Here is an 18,104-nt window from a genome sequence, read left to right as displayed (position 1 = left end):
TGCTAATAGAATAAAAACTCTCTTTATGATAGGGATATTTGATAACTATGTTCTAACCTATTTGTCCAGTACTATAATTTTTTGACAAAAGGAATTCAATTGAACCCCTTTATTATGTAGCTCTGCCTTACCTCCTCCCACCTCCATCGTAGGCAGTCAATCGAGATCCCTCAATAGATCAAACAAGCTAATTAGGTTGGCTATATGAATTCTTAAAAGAAAACACTGTAAATCAAAGGGAAGGAAGGTATATATAGTAGAAAAATTAACTATGGGATCAAACAGAAAGAGGAAAGAGGAACATGGCAATCTGAAGCATGCAACAAACAAGGATGATACATTGGTACCAAATACCAATGGCAATCGAATTGGAATAGAAAGAAGAAACTAGGCATTCAGTGCAATAGTCAACTACGAGTAGCCATTCAATTAATAGAAAATGAATTCTTTTTCATTAGTGGTAGCTGCTATTTAGATCAGAAAATCATATATCCAAAGCACTTCTCTGATGCTGTTAATTACTTAGTGGAAACAATTAATTTGATCCCAAAACGGCTTGGGAGCTCACTCCAGTCCACACAAGAAAAGCAAAACGAGAAAAAAAAAAAAAAAAACTGACATTAGCTAGTAGCTAGTCAGCAGAAGAAAAGAAACTAGCAATGAAAGCATATTTGTAATTAAATACCATTGGGATGGAGTATCTTGATTTTATTCCTTTCCTCATTTGCGTACTCTTTTTTTTCACCTAGGCATTTTGTGTCTGAAATTTACTGATTGAATTAATTTAAATTCGCATTGTGTAGTCTCGTTAAAAAGTAAAGCGCTCTCTACTGAGAGATTTTTTATTCCTAGAACTCAAGCCCGAAACCCCTAATTAAGGATAGAGATCATGAAACCTAGCCCCCGGGGTGAATGTAGAATTATAGGTATCGATTCATCCGTAGTTTTAGTTCATTCTTTATATGTTTAAAATTCTACTAAAAAGTATAAATGTTAATTTGAAACCTGAATAAATTATGGAAAAATCTCGAACTCGAATCCATAGAGTTTATACCATGAATCCCCTCTAACCTTCTGCCTAACGCTCCATAACGGGATTCAAGACTTATTTGTATAAAGGATACCCAGCAGTAGGAGAATTACTATATGTATCTAGACAAACATACAATGGGTTAAAATAGCCGAGAGAAGTCATTTTCTCCATATCAAAAAAGGTTCTTTGATATATGTTTAGAGACTAGATTTTTATTTTATTTTTCAAAAAAGTTATTTATTTACGATTGATAATAATATTAGTAAAGCGGGTAGTATTCTGATAAAGCTTTTGAGTATTAAATTAATACTGATAATAATGTCTAGTTGTTAGTTGAAGTACGATATAAAATAAAAAGTTGAGATAATTATGAATGAAAAAAGAATTCTGCCCGAACGTGATCAGGGAAGTCATTTTCTCCCTTTTGACTAGAAAATATTCCCTGCACTAAACTAGAAAGAAAATTTCTAAAAAAAAAAAAAAAACATTTTGTAGAAAAATTTCATACCAAACATACAGCTTAAATCAATTACTGTGTGCCTTTCGTTTTATGTGACACTTGTTACGTTTTAGTATGTTTAAAAAAGACTTATAACTTTTTATATATAGAAACAATTTAACTTTATCCTTTCCATTTACTCCTAATGATATGATATTATTATAACCACATAAATGATATGGCATGTAAAACTACAAGTTTTGAAAATCATTCATTTTTAGTTTCTTAAAATTTCATGTTCAATCAAATATCTTCTCATAAAATAAAAGGGATAGAGTATTGATATTTTGCACAAATATCTATATGTCGTGTCATTTTACATCCTATTCATATGACTTTTATCGCTTCGTCTATGATGAAATCGCCGTATTTGAGCTTATGTCATTATATTTCATGTGTATAGGTACGATTGAAGACAAATGATGGAAAACCGGGCTAAAAGTAGTTGATTTTGGAGCATATGATGATTACACGAGGTGACGAGTCGAATACCACAAGTGATGAACTAAAAGGAAAAAATTGAACTGAAGGAAGCATATGTGCTAGCCCCACGTCGCGGGGCCAGCATGTGAAGGTTGAGCCGCGGAAACCAGGAGTCCCATGCTGTATAGGCGTCATGGACCTGGCACAATCAACATCCAAATTTCACTGAAGGTCCCGTGTTGGACCGGCGATGCACGGCTAGCACGGGACGGGTTTAACGTGTCCGATTTTAATTAGGATTTTTTTAAAGCCTAGGCCTTTTAGTACCCTATAAATGCATATTCTATATGGCTTTTACATAATTTTGGATAACTTGAAACCCTTAGTTCAGAACTTTGGACCTAGAGAGAGCTTGGAGCTGCCGTGGAGGCTGGAGTTACAGGGTTTTACCTTTCCTTCTCTGTACTACTTATTTTTACGTTTTTATTCGGATGATTTGTTGTTTTTCTTCCATGTCTATGTGGAGATAAACTCTTTAGTTCTAGGGCTTTGATACAAACATGAAAGTTGGCGTTTGATTATCATTTCTAGCTATTAAATTTCCATATTTTTGGGTTGCTTATTTATTCTTGTGCTTAATTTTTTAATTACTTGATCACTAATTGAATACTATCTGTGGCGTGTGAATTGGACTTGAGAGAGGGAATTCACGTACGTAATAAGAATAAATAGATTTTTTTCGATCTTATTGTTTCGATACTGAGAATAGAGATATACCCTTTAGCCCTACTTAATTGATTACGGAGAAGTAAATGTGTTTTTGTTACCTCTGGCGACAATAGAGATATAGGCGCTATAGTAGCATCTACAGGCTTGTGAGTAGTTCGAGAGAATATCATAAAGTTATAATTAACCCGTCAATTAGTAACCCATAGGTAGAACGATTTGAAGATTCAACTGGATTGTTAGTGGTCATAGCCCTAGATCTATCTTTTCTCCGATAAAAATTTGCTCTTTATTGGTTGAAGTTCATTGTTTGTTTATTTATTTTTTAGTTAGTCAATAATTATATCTTGAGATTTTACTTCTTGTGTAGATAATTAGTATCGTTTAATTTAGTAAATAGTTAATCATAAGTCTCTTTAGATACGATATCTCGACTTAAAAATCCTATATTACTTGTACGACCGCGTATACTTGCGTGTGCGTTTGGGAGCAACAAGTTTTTGGCGCCGTTGCCGGGGACTTAGAAATTAACTATTTTTCTAGATTAGACTTTTCTTTTTGTCTATAAATGTTTTTTATTATTATTATTATTTTTATTTTATTTTATTTTATTTTATTTTTAAGGTAATATTTTGGTTACTTTCTTGATATGGCATCTTGAAGTAAAAATTGATCGAATATTCGTTGTTCCTATTTTGGTGACCCGTGTCTGATTTGTGGAGGACCCACTTGTGGCAACACTGTCAAAATATTTCCGGGAACGGGTTGTGTGTACCTTCCCAATCTTTTGAGTGGAATGTTTGTAATATATGAGGTCGTCAAGACGGTCATAGCAATGGTTGTCCTAACTCTTATTCCCTATCCCCGAGCCCCTATTATGATTCTCTTGTTGTTTGTGATGCTGACAGGATTAACGAAGTGGAGGATGCAGAAAGTCTTGCTCGGATTAGCGATATGATAAAGCAAATAATGAAGCATGATGCACTAATGAGAGAGCAAAACGCAGAAATATGGAAAGCCATAGAGAGGATTCGTGCCAAACTCACAGAGATGCAAGCCAAGACTGAAACTTGTAATGATGTATAAGTTACAGGCTTAGCCAATACTCAAGACGAACCTCAAACAGAAGAAAAGAGCGAGTTCCCACAAGTAGATAGCTTTGAAGTAGCAGAGATAGTGAGCCAATCTTGGCTAACGGAACAAGCTCAACAAATGAAATTTCATGGGTTTCTCCGTGATGATCTTACAAACATGGCTACACAACTGATAGAGGGAAGAACTGAGCTCAGACAAGAGATAGACCAATTTGGCTCAGATATCTATGACCTACAAGCTCAAATGAATAAAAAGGTTAAGGTGTTTGATGCCCAACAACCAATTGTTGTGGATACTGGCCAACTTGTAGAGCAAATAGAGGAATTCCAGCCATTCGATTTGATCTTTGTTGAAGATGTCATTGTTGAGGAGGTGTACAAAAGTGAGGATGTCAGAAATAATGCAGTTTTAGAGTTGAGGCGTCTTGGTCCTCATTCTAAACATTTTTCTATATTATGTTTGGTTGGAGACATGGAAATCGAGCCTTCCAAGCCATTGGAGAAGTGTATAGATGAGGAACAAGAGCGTTACTGTAACGGTTGGCTTTTTCGAGCAGGTTTAGGGCGCAAAAGGATACTACAAAATAATTGACGCTCTTTCGGACTTGTTTTGAAAAATAGTCGCCACCTAATCTTTAGGAAAATTAAAAAAAATCGATTTTGAAGGGCTTATTCAAATGCCGTGAAAAAAACCATCGTAATCCAGAGTTCTAGGTAAGGATTCTGATGATCCCCTGAGAATGTGTTAGGCATCCCAGTATTAAGGATCCGTACTATACGGTTGCCCTTCGAATTCCAGTGTATGCGTATTTGCTTAAACTGCTTATTTTGTGTTTATTTTCCCGCGAAAGAACTATCACCGATAAATCACATATCATATGTTTCTTTGAGAAAAAATTGGATATATTCCCTTTATATGTAGGGTATCGTAGTTCCGGAGTTATAACATCAGTGTATAAATAACCTCCTTCTATGTATAAGGAGTATATGTGTTTATAAGAGAAACGTGTAAAGAAAGAGTCTTGATTTATAAATTAAGTCCATACTCATACACTTGGCTCGGGTTAGCACGTATTGGTACGTTCAGTTTTATGCGGAATTCTTTACATTACGACGGTTTATAAAAAGGTGTTTTTCCTTTTTTTGGGAGTGATATGTGTTGGATGCGTATACTTACCTTTTGGCCTTTTATTTGACCCAAATCTATAGTGAACCAAATCTTACTTTAGTCGGTTTTCTTTCCAAAGATATACCAGTCCAGCTTCGTTCAAAAATCTGATTTACCTTGTTCGGAAAGAACTATTTGGCTTAAAATCGTTTATGGGCATTGGGCCCAAAACAATTCTGTTTCTTGAGGCCGTTGTAAAGGTTCTCCTTTTAAAACAAACTTAAAAAAGGAATCGGGTTTGTCATTTTTTTCGCAAATGTGAAGGGAAAGAGCTATCAGATCTCTTTAAATAACCAATTGAATTTTGTTAACACTAAACCAGATTTTCCACCTTTTAGTTATGAAAGAGACGGATTAGTGCTTATTTATGCGAAAACAGCCTTGAAAATCCAGTTTTATACCTCATTTAAAACTTTCAAGTTGATCGTGGTTTTGAAAATTCGCTTGGGGACCTAGAGTAATCTAAACGGCATAAGAACCGTATCCTAAGACGGTTAGTTCAAACCATAAGGTTCCACTATAGTATAGGTTTAATATAACTTTTACAAACACGTTTGAATTGAACACACACACACACACACACACACACACACACACACACACACACACACACATATATATATATATATATATATATATATATATATATATAATGACGAGGAAAGATAGACTAGGAGCGTACTAAGCCCCTAGTTGGCTATTTCCACCCATGGCTGGGCCTTCTGCGCCTGGCTATTATTTCCTTCGCGGACTCGATCCTAATTTGAATAGAAGTCTTATTGGGCCTTTGGCCCAATAGGGGCAGATCTTGATCCGAGTAGTCATGCAAGTGGAGGAGGAAAGAAAAAAAGAACCCGGTTAGTTTATATTTAATCGCCCTTATCACCAAAATAACTAAAACACACACATATATATATATGTACATATAAGACAAGTCATGCTAAATTCCTATGCTTATCCCTCTTTATCTTAAATTGTTATAATGGTTCTTTTTAAAGACTTGGAATGGTATGGGGACTGGGTCCTAGTCTCGTATTTTCGGTGTCGCCCAAGTTCTAAGGGATTTCTGAGAATCCCAGGCATCGCTAACACCGGCAAGACTTGGACAACCCCGAATTGCCATAACCCATCTAAAAATCAACCAACCCAGTATAGGACAAAAGGAGAGCATAGAAATGTAAAATCATGATGTAAACCAAAGCCCCAGCAAACACTGGCCATTTAAAGAATACTAGCCAACCCAAGATTAAGAGTCACAAGATAAGCCAAATATCACAGCAACATGGTGTCCCTCAAATGTATACTAAGAAAAAACACTATTTGAGACAAAGTGTGTACAAAACAAACTCAAATGGTGGTACACTGACACCTCTTCAAATATGGCAGTATGGGTTAGCATTTTTTGACACAAAAACAACACCAAAGCTATAGGTAATGGGAACCAAAATCTAAGCGACTAAAGGACCCAAAAGTAGGACAATTGACGTGCCGTGAATTTCGGCACATTTTATGCCTTTGTAACTAGAAGTGTTGCTTGTTTTTAAGTGTTTTTACATTGTTTCTTATGTTATTTTTGTGTTTTATAGGGTTGGTTAACTAAGAATCGGAAATGAGGTGAAAGGTTGAAAAACTGACAAATTGGAGCTAAATGACGGTCCGTAACTCATGTTACGGACCGTAACTGGATCCGTAACTCATGTTATGGTCCGTAACATTGAACCGTAAGAGGAGCCAAATTTCCAGAAAGTTTTCATGGAAACATCAGTGTTACGATGTCGTGTTACGGTCCGTAACATCTCACCGTAACATCAGCCAAAATTCCAGACAGTTGTCAAGTAATTGTCACAAGTTACACTTGAGAAGGACGGACCGTAACACAGGTTACGGTCCGTCGCATGGTGGCCGTAACAACAAGTGGACAAATGACGAAATGAAGGACGGACCGTAACCTGAGTTATGGTCCGTAACGATGCGGCGTAAGGGCATTTTTGTCTAGAAACTTGGCGCGATTTTTGGCTCTATAAATACTTAATGTAGGGTTTTAATTCAGCAGCCAGATATATTTTTGAGAGCATAAACTCTAGATTTTTCATATTAGAAGTTTTTGGAGCATTTAAAGTAAACTACTTCACTTCCATTCCACCTTGTAATTGCATTGTAAGTATATTATGTCAACTTTTAAGCTTTCTTTGCTAGTCAAGATTATGAGTAGCTAATTTTAAAGTTAAGGTTGTGAGTCCCATGATGGATATTATGTGCATGGGTTTCTATTATTGATATATGCATAATGGTTGTTGGTATTCATTCAGTTTTTGTGATTTAGCGTTGGGTGATGATTGCAAGCATTATCCTAAGCCATTATATTAACTTTTCTTGGGAAAGAAAGTTAGTATTGGTAAGATTGAATGACAATGACTCGAGGCGTTAACCCTCGTTTAATAGACTAACTTAGGGAGGAGAACAAGTCTAAATTGGCATTTTTGGTCATTCTTCGATTGCAACTCTTTTACATTCGGAAGAATCATAAAGAGGAAATACGACTTAACTGTTGGAAAACATTAAGAAGTTCTTAAGAGACCAAGTGCATATTCATAGAACAACCATTAGAAGTATATCACATTGAAACCTGAAGCATAATATCTAATCAAATTGGGGAACACAACCTTAGTCTCTATTTCGCATTAAATACAATTTCAGTCAAAATACTTAATTACATTATTAAACAACTATTTCAAACTATCAGGAATAGGATTAAAGCTTTTAAAGACTAGTATCGCATACAATTAGTACACCTTTCTCTCCATATTCCCTGTGGGATTCGACCCCAACCTTGTTGGGTTACTATATTTGACAACGTCCACTTTACATCATTAATAGGTGTAATTTGAGCGTATCAAATTTTGGCGCCGCTGCCGGGGAATACGGTTTAGAAATTACTAATTGTTTTGTACTCTTCTTTAAAACTTTTTCTATTCCATCACACCTTGTTTGCTGTTGTAGCGAACCAGGTGAACATGGCAAGAAGACACAATCGCAATCAAGGAAACCAAGGGGGAATCCAAGTGAACCATCCTGCACCAGAAGAAGAGGAGGATGAGAATATATTTGCGGAATTCATCGACGAAGCTGATTATGCTTCTGCTGTAGTTCCTCCTAGAACGGGAAATGCTAATTTCAAAATTGATAGTTCTATCTATCAGCTATTGAAACTTGAAGGCTATTTCTGAAATTCTTCGGAGGATTGTCCACTCCGACACCTGAAGAATTTCCTGCATGTATGTTCTCAACAATCCCAAGGTGTTGTTCCTGTTGATGCACTGCGGTTACAAGTATTCAAATATTCCTTGGCTGGCCAAGCAAGGGAATGGTATGAAAAGCTCCCTAGCAATATCATTCATAACTGGAACGAGTTAGCCAATATATTCTTGAAAAAGTGGTTTCCACCAAGCAAAAAGGCTGAGCTTAGGGACAAGATCTTTGAGTTCAAAAAACTTCCGGGGGAACAACTATAAGCAGCATGGGAGCGTTTCAAATATTATCTAGCTCAATCTCCGAATCATGGATTTCCGGATGCTATCCTCACCGAGAAATTTTACAAGGGGTTAGATACCATGAATCAAATTGCTGTCAACACTGCAGCTGGTGGATGCTTCATGGACAAATCATTTGTCAACATCACCAGGTTGCTCGACAAGCTTACTACCCACAACCAAGCTTGGCATTCTAGTGATAGTGAAACGCTGTCATATGGTAGTCCCTCTGCTGCCGCGGTGGCCAAAGAAAACCATGAGCGAGATCATGTTTTTGCTCAATTGCAAACCACCGTGGATTTATTATCGAAGAGGCTTATGGAGAAAGAAGCCAAAGGTGTGAATGTTGTAGAGGAGATGCCACCTCATGCTACCAGAATGTACCAAGTCTCTGAAGAAGCTTATCTAGAGGGGCAGCCACAATATGAAGATGCGAATTATGTCAACAACTCACAAGGGGCTATTAAAGGAAAAATTATCAAGGTCCCGGTAATCACCCATGGCAAAAGCCTCAACAACAATTTCAAGGGAACAATTATGGAAGAAATGATCAGGGCAATCCCAATCAAGGGAATTACAACAACTATAATTATGGCAACAAGAGCTCGAACCCCTACATTCCACCTAGGGGGCAAGCATCTAATTCCCAACAGTGGAGAGATAATTCAGCTAGCAACTCTGCTGGCAACACGCCTAATGATTCTGCGAAACTGAAAAGTATGATGCAGAAAATGCTAATGAATCAAGACAGAACGGAGAGCACAATCAAGGGAATGTCTCAGGTCCAACTATCTCATTCAGCTTCCATTCAGAAGCTTGAAGCACAATTCAGAGACCTTTCCTGAGAAGTGCAAACTCCTCAACAGGGACAACTACCGAGTGATACAGTTCCAAATCCAAAAGGTAGTGGAGTAAACTCTGTGGAGAATGTACTTGCTATTAGCACCAGAAGTGGAAAAATACTTCAAGGTGCTAATAAAAAGGTGATTGATCTGGAACCAATTGTTGAAAAAGAAGAAGCGCAGCCTGATGTACCTGATGCTATTGTAGAGGAAGAAGTAGAGGAGGAAGTCCCTATTGTGGCTGAAGAGGAGCAGAATCTTGAAAATCTCAAGGCACAAAGAGAAAAACAGGAAGGGGGAAAGGCAAAACTTTTCGGCGCTCTTTGCCCTTTGAGCCAATTGTTTAAATCTTCACCGCATTTTCCTCAAAGGCTAGTGAGAAAAACAGAAGATGAGAAGTGCTTGCAATTTTATGATCAACTCAAGCAGTTGACAATGAACATTCCTTTCATGGACGCTGTCTAAGAAATGCCTGGCTTTGCTAAGTATTTGAAGGATCTTTTAACAAAGAAAAAGAAGCCATTGAAACACGACACTTTGGGTATCACTCACCGCGTTAGTGCTATTCTTTCCAAGACCACAGTGCAAAAGAGGGAAGATCCTGGAGCATTCACAATTCCATGCACCATAGGGCAGCAAGATTTCGCCAGGGCTTTGTGTGATAACGAGGCGAGCATAAATCTTATGCCCTTGGAAATTTTCAAGAGATCAGGGCTAGCGATGCCAAGGCCAACTACCATGAGGTTGCAGATGGCTGACAGATCGATAAAAAGGCCAGTGGGGGTAGTTGATGATGTGCTGGTTCAAAACGGGGAATTCCTAATGCCAGCAGATTTCGTGATTCTTGATTGTGCTATTGATCAGAAAATTCCTATCATTTTGGGAAGACCTTTCCTTGCGACAGGGAGGGCTCTTATGGATTCCGAGAAGCACGAGATCAAGTTCCGGGTGAACGATGAGGAGGTGACTTTTCACGTTAGCAAAGGCATGAAATTACCTAGTCCTTATCAAAGTATTTCAGTCATAAACTCGATTGATGAGGTGGATGAAGCAGTGGAATTTAAAATGGAGGAAGAATGCTTGAGTGAAGCATTATTGGCCATCTTGGTGAATTTTGATGCCGAACAAATGGAGGGATATAATGAGACAGTGAATTCACTCACCGATCTGGGGTCTTACTCTTATGAGCCCAAGAAACTGTCTCTTGATTTAGAAAAACGAACAACTTCTCCAGTAAAACCATCAATTATTGAGCCGCCGAAGTTGGAACTCAAGCAACTTCTATCCCATCTTAAATATGTGTTTCTTGGAGTAAATGCTACTCTTCCAGTTATTGTGTCATCACTTCTGAATGAGGGCCAATTTCAGAGACTCATCGCAGTCTTGAGGAAGCATTTAAGAGCTTTGGGTTGGACTATTGCAGACATCCGGGGGATTCCCTCCAGAATTTGTGCGCACAGAATTCAGTTGGAGGAGGAAAGTTCACCAAGTGTTGAGCATCAGCGAAGATTGAATCCACCAATGCAAGAGGTGGTAAAGAAAGAGATTATTAAGTGGCTAGATGCTGGGGTGGTTTACCCAATTGCCAATAGTCCATGGGTAAGTCCAGTCCAATGTGTGCCAAAGAAAGGGGGCATCACTGTTGTCCCTAACTCAAAAAATGAGTTGATTCCGACAAGAACTGTCACCGGTTGGAGAGTGTGTATGGACTACCGGAAGCTGAACACGTCATCGTGCAAAGATCATTTCCTTATGCCTTTTATTGATCAAATGCTTGATCGGCTAACTGGAAGGTCTTATTATTGTTTCTTGGATGGGTACTCAGGATACAACCAAATCAACATTGCATTGGAAGACCAAGAAAAGACTACTTTCACTTGTCCCTATGGGACATTCGCTTTTAGCCGGATGCCATTTGGTCTTTGCAATGCTCTGGCTGCTTTTCAATGATGTGTGATGTCCATATTCTCCGACATGGTCGAAAACTTTCTTAAAGTATTCATGGATGACTTCTCTGTGGTGGGAGATTCATTCGATGACTGTTTAGACCATCTCGATCGGGTGCTGCAAAGATGTGAGGAGACAAACCTCGTTCTCAACTGGAAAAAGTGTCATTTTATGGTAAAGGAGGGAATTGTCCTTGGCCATAAGATTTCAGAAAGAGGGATTGAGGTTGATCAAGCCAAAATCGATGTGATTTCACAACTCCCTCCGCCCATTTCAGTAAAAGGAGTTCGGAGTTTCTTGGGACACGCCGGATTCTATAGGAGGTTTATCAAGACTTCTCCAAAATTGCAAACCCAATGTGCAAACTCTTGGAAAAAGAATCCAAATTCAATTTTGATGAGAAGTGCATCAAGGCTTTTGACGAGTTGAAGCTGAAGTTAACCTCCGCACCTATTGTTGTGTCCCCGGATTGGTCACTACCCTTTGAATTAATGTGTGACGCCAGTGGTCTTGCAATTGGCGTTGTGCTTGCTCAGCGGCTAAACAAGATCCTGCACCCAATTTATTATGCCAGCAAAACACTGAATGAAGCTCAATTGAACTAGACAGTAATGGAGCAGGAACTACTTGCCATTGTTTATGCTTTTGAAAAGTTTCGAGCTTATTCGTTGGGTGCCAAGGTAGTGGTTCACACTGACCATGCTGCATTGCGCTATTTGATGGCGAAGAAGGATGCTAAGCCTCGGTTGATAAGATGGGTCTTGTTGCTACAGGAATTTGACTTTGAAGTCAAAGACCGAAAAGGGTCCGAAAATCAAGTAGCTGACCATCTCTCCAGACTTGAAGCACTAGGGAGACCGATTGATGTGCTGGATATTGATGACACTTTTCCAGATGAAGAGTCTTGGTCATCTCCAATGATGTGGCACCATGGTATGCCAATATTGCCAATTATTTGGTAACTGGCATCTATCTTGACTAGTTGAAGGCATATCAAAAGAAGAAATTCTTGAGAGATTGCCGACAGTTTTATTGGGATGAGCCTTACTTATTCAGGACGTGTGCTGACAATATGATCCGGAGATGTGTGGCGGAATCTGAGGTGATGGATATTTTGAAGGCGTGCCATGATTCTCCGGTTGGTGAACATCACAGTGGAAATCGAACCGCAGCCAAGGTGCTAGAGTGTGGCTACTACTGGCCAGCCATTTATCGTGATGCAAATATGTTGGCACGCTCTTGTGATAAATGCCAACGCCAGGGTACGATAGGTAGGAGGCATGAAACTCTGATGAATTTTGTTCTTCAGGTGGAGCTCTTTCATGTATGGGGAATTGATTTTATGGGGCCCTTCGTAAGCTCCTACGGCCTGAAATACATTCTTGTTGCGGTGGATTATGTCTCTAAATGGGTGGAAGCAGTGGCCTTACCTAACAATGATGGTAGGAGAGTCAATGCCTTTCTAAAAAGAACATCTTTACTAGATTCGGCACTCTTAGAGCTATTATTAGTGATGGTGGCTCTCATTTCTGCAACAAACCATTTGCTGATCTTCTTGAAAAATATGGCGTGCATCACAGGGCTGCCACTCCATATCATCCACAGAAAAGTGGCCAGGTTGAGGTCTCAAACAGAGAGATAAAAAGCATCTTGGCGAAGACGGTCAATGTAAATCGCACTGACTGATCCAAAAAGTTGGATGATGCTTTTTGGGCATATCGCACGGCGTTCAAAACGCCTATTGGGACTTCACCGTATAAGTTGGTATTTAGGAAGGCATGTCATTTGCCTATTGAGCTTGAGCATAAAGCCCTTTGGGCATTGAAAAAGCTGAACATGGACTGGCATGAACAACAAAACTGAGGTTGTTTCAAATCAACGAGATGGATGAATTTAGGTACAATGCCTATGAAAGTGCAACACTGTACAAGGAGAAGATGAAGTACTATCATGATTCGAAGATCCTAAAAAGGGATTTTTCAGCCAAAGGACTTGGTCTTGTTGTACAATTCACGCCTAAAGTTCTTTCCGGGCAAGTTAAAGTCTCGGTGGTCTAGTCCTTTTGAAATCGCAAGTCTTTCCCCGAATGGAAGCGTCATTGAGGTGAAATCCGAGGATGGCACTCGGACCTTTAAGGTGAATGAACAAAGAGTGAAGCATTACCATTGGTGTATTGATGATGGTAAGGTCGTTGATAGGTATCGTTTGAAATACGGTTACTGAACTCGAAAATGAGGTATCACGTCGAGCTGTGACGTTAAACCAAGCGTTGTGTTGGAGGCAACCCATATTTACTGCTTTGTAAGTAATTTAAATTTTGTATTTTCCTTGTGTTCTTTTGTGTTTTTGATGTGCTAATGTGGTAGGATTTTGAGAACTGAAGAGGTCAAATAACTGCTGAGTCTTTCCCAGACGAGACGCTCCACGTTACGGCCCGTAACTCATGTTACGGTCCGTATCATGGAGCGTAACAAGCAAAAGAAAAATCAAAAATCACTGAAGGATGGGGAAAGAATGATACGGTCTAAGTTACGGACCGTCACACATGTTACGGTCCGTAACACAGGACCGTAACTTGGTAAAAATTCTGGGCATTCACTGGAAATTTCGCACCCGTTACGCCAGGTAATACGGACCGTACCACGAGTTACGGTCCGTAGGCTGTAATGCCAGATCATTAATGAAAATGGGAAACGGTGTCGTTTGGTTAACCGTAACACGAGATACATTTCGTATCCCATGTTACGGTCTGTAACAGGGAACGTAACCGTCGGACATGTTTAAATACATGAACCGACGGTTACAAAATTATAACCGGTGCCTTAAAACTTTTTAAACTCCCTCTCCCCATACTTTCCCTCTTCTCTTCTTCACATCCTCCTCTCTTCATCTTCCATTCTCCTCCATATTTCTCTAAATCTCATTGTTATTTTCTTGTCAAAAATCACTGCTTTACATTTCGAGTTTCGTCAAATCATCGCCAACGATCAGGTATCACCATGTCTTAACTCTCTTTCTTCTTTATCGAGACGAATGCTATGATCTTCATGCTTGAATTCATATGATATGTGTTGAAATTAGTGTTTTGACTGTGTTGATTTAGTTTGAATTCCCATTGATTAATTGTGCGGGGTTTGACTATGGATGGGGGTTGGGATTGGTATGTGTGCTATTTTCAAGATTCGTGGGCACAAGCATATTGTTTCCCACTGAATTGGAGGGCATTCCGATTGAAAGTTTCATTCGTGAAATTACTAAATCAGTTTGCCCACCAACTGTTCGATAAAAGTCCCCAATGAAAACTTTGGTAAAACCGGGTGAAGTCTGAGTAATCTGAGGCATGTGAGGGGATAAAATATTGTTTTACAACATACCCATGGAGCATTAAGTCGAAAATCTTGGCCTCGTGCTTAAAATGAGAAAATTTGGCCAAGCCATTTGTTTGTTAATCCGTTGCCCGTCATTCTGTGTTACGGACCGTAACGTGTGTTACTGTCACGACCCGACTAAGGCCGTGACGGGTACCCGGGACTAACCACCGAGCACCGCTCGTTTCCTCACTCGTCATAACCATTTTACATTTCTTTATCATTCATAATCTCATAATCATAAGACAACCATTTTTCATTTGACAACACAAATGATTTTATTATACATGTGCCCCTTAGGCCATCAAAATAACATATACAAATATAACATAGTAATCTTGTGAGACCATCTAACCCACACTGCGCATCTACGAGCCTCTACTGACATATTATACATATAGACGGAACAAGACTCCGTCGTGCGCGAAATACATAAAGGAGCCAAAAGAATAAACATAAGCACCTCCGAACAATGGAGTGCTCTCAATCAGCTGACAGCTACTAAGAATCTGGATCAAGCTCACCTCCCTGTCTACCTGTGGGCATGAACACAGCGTCCGAAGAAAACGGACGTCAGTACAAATATTGTACTGAGTATGAGAGGCATAAACAATAGCAATATATCAATGAAATATGAAGGCATCAATGAGATAAGGAGGCATCAAGAAAGGGCAATATGTACTGGCTATCAAAAATAACTGAAATAATGCATGCTCACTTACTCATAATCATTACCATGTATGTATACACATATAAGCTTCCCGTCCATATAGGTACGGTGTGATAATGTATAAGCTGCCCGTCCAGGTAGGAGCGGTGTGATAGTCATAGCCTGCGTCCAGGCCTCCCGCGTCCGGGGTATAAGCTGCCTACTATAGTGGTGTGCACATCTACGTGCCTGCCCGGCCGACTATAGCGCGGCGCGGTGTGAGAAAATACATACGTATATATATAAAGCAAGCATAAGAGCCCAATCAAAAGCCATAACTATATCGGAGTGACGTAAAGTCGGTGGCTTCCGACGTCATTATGGAACATTCATTGACATCCTGCCTCACCTTGAAGGAATTAGCATATAAGGTGAGTGTAAGCAATAAATAACATCATTAACATCATAGGATCATCACAACATGAGTATTGGGATTTCTATACTTTACTCATTACCTTGTGTGTCTAATTATGGACATAGACTCGTATTTTTCGGAACTTACGGAAACTCATGGATAAAAAGAGAGTCAAGCTATAAGATTCATGCCATAGAAAGAAAGGACTAGCCTCACATACCTTGAACTCTATCTAATGTCCAACGTCTACTTCTCGAGCTCGCAGGTCTAAAATTAAGATAACATAGGCCACGGTTAGATTATCCACATCACTTACTAACCAATCCAAGTACGAATGAAACTTAACAAAATTCGGGCAGCATTTCCCCTGTAAACTTAACAATCCTCGAAATTCCAACTTAGCCAAACATCAATAAAAATACCAACAACAACAATACCAACACTTAATCATGCAATTTTCTTCCTTCCAATTCCACTTAATACAATTTAATTTTTCCACTACAACATCATTAACTCTAATTTCATGACAAAAGAAAAAGTCTTACCTCAAATATAATTAGGACAGATCTTCCAATAACTTGCACAATTTGCCCATTTCATCTTCTTCAACTTTAACTTCTGATCTTGCTGCTCCCTCAAACACTTAGAACACCTCGGAGATTATTTATTTATTTATTTATTTATTTTATTTTATTTGATATCAAAATCTTGAGCCTTATTGTGGACTGCCATGGCCGTGAGCTTGGCAGCCATGGTTAATGCTAATTTTCTTAAGAAACAAAATGATTAGCTAAGAGAGAATGGTTTAATTTAGGGGTGCTGGTACGTTTCTAAAGAAGCAAAAATGGAAGCAATGTAAAAATGGGAATTCTCCAAGTAGAAAGTAATGTGCAGCATTTGTAAATGCAAAAAGGCATTCACTTCCTTGGCCTTAAACGTATCCCCATGCACTTTATGTGCTTTGTGACTCACCCATAACACTTTATGCCACTTTTGTCTAATTGACATGACAAGGACACATGACACTCATTACTATTATTTAACGTAGCATTTGGTGAATTATGCAACTTCCTGTAATTGTATAAGAATGAAACACGTACTGCCCTTGGACCAAACATATGTCCTTGTCCAATATTATCTATAATGATTATCCCTTTGTGAGACCCGCATATAAATGTTGTCCTCTTAGCATCATCCAAATATTTTGACTAATCATTTTTGTTTCACGCTACCTTCGGCCACTTTTAATTTATCCACATAACTAGTCTCTTGCTCTCAGTTCACTTAAATAGTAATCATTTTTTAGCACACCTTATATACACATTTTATGCTCCTATGATATGTCACTAGTTCATGGCCTATTTTGCCACACATAAAATATTATTTCCAATCATCGATGTCACTTTTTACCGTCTTAAATCATTTCGGGACTTCATCCTCTTATACACCGAGTTCTTAATTTGCATACTTGAATATGATCAAATCCTCCGTGCTCGTGTAAATTTTGCTCATATTGGACGATTAAATTTTTCTAGTCCAAAAATACGGGATATTATAGCTTGGACCGTATTTCATCAAATAAATTTCAAACCTCGACAAAACCTATTTTCTTAGATTTGTTTAACTTCAAATATTTATAACACATCTGTATCATTACTACAACCACCCACAAACTTGGGAGGATAACCTCATTTTCGTTACTAATATCATTTAACTCGCACCCTTTCCAACACATGAAAATACGGGATGTAACATCCTTCCCCCCTTTAGAACATTCGTCCTCGAATGTTAAATTAGCCCTGTGCTCCTAATACTTCCTTAAATGTTGTTTTACTGGATTATGTTCTTCACAATTTATTATGATGCATTTCAGATCTCTAAGTAACCATTCTTGTAATATTTCGAAAATGCAATCTGCTACATACATATGTATGAATTTTTCCTATATAAAACTTATATAAAATGGTGAAGGGTCCAACGTTTACTTTCCAGTGGTGCCCATCCACTTAACCAACCCATTGATATTATTAGACTTTATTATCTCAATTGAATCAGCCACCAATTCTACCAAATAGTGTTAGTCATATATTGCTTGCTTGACATGCCCACACGTAGCATGTAAAATATCACACCTGTCCCCTTTATGCTAATTGTAACTGCTTCACTTTATCTCATGTAATTAATTACTTGTTCCCTTAGTTGACCTTGGGGCCCGTATAACTTTATACCACTTCAGAAAATTGTTTATCAAATGTCACCACTAATGAATTAATTGCTTAGTCACTAATACCTTAAAATGGTATCACCTGGAAGTGTTACATTTACACTTATCCATTACTAACAAATTAATTCATTCCTCCACCGTATTCCTCATTTAGTCAATTATACACATATATTTTTTTTTAACTTA

At 38.5% G+C, this 18,104-nt stretch overlaps 1 non-coding gene across 1 annotated transcript; it reads right to left on the bottom strand.

Annotated features, from left to right (window-relative positions):
* Positions 1 to 8,401: 8,401 nt before the first annotated feature.
* LOC132620579 (small nucleolar RNA R71) lies at positions 8,402 to 8,508 on the bottom strand. The gene has a single exon (XR_009575022.1). It is a non-coding gene; the product is annotated as a small nucleolar RNA R71 (small nucleolar RNA).
* Positions 8,509 to 18,104: the final 9,596 nt, after the last annotated feature.

The sequence above is a fragment of the Lycium barbarum genome, chromosome 11 (genome assembly GCF_019175385.1).
Source record: "Lycium barbarum isolate Lr01 chromosome 11, ASM1917538v2, whole genome shotgun sequence".
NCBI classification, from domain to species: Eukaryota; Viridiplantae; Streptophyta; class Magnoliopsida; order Solanales; family Solanaceae; genus Lycium; species Lycium barbarum.
Note: the sequence above shows the minus strand (reverse complement) of the source record. Positions and strands in the feature narration are given on the sequence as shown.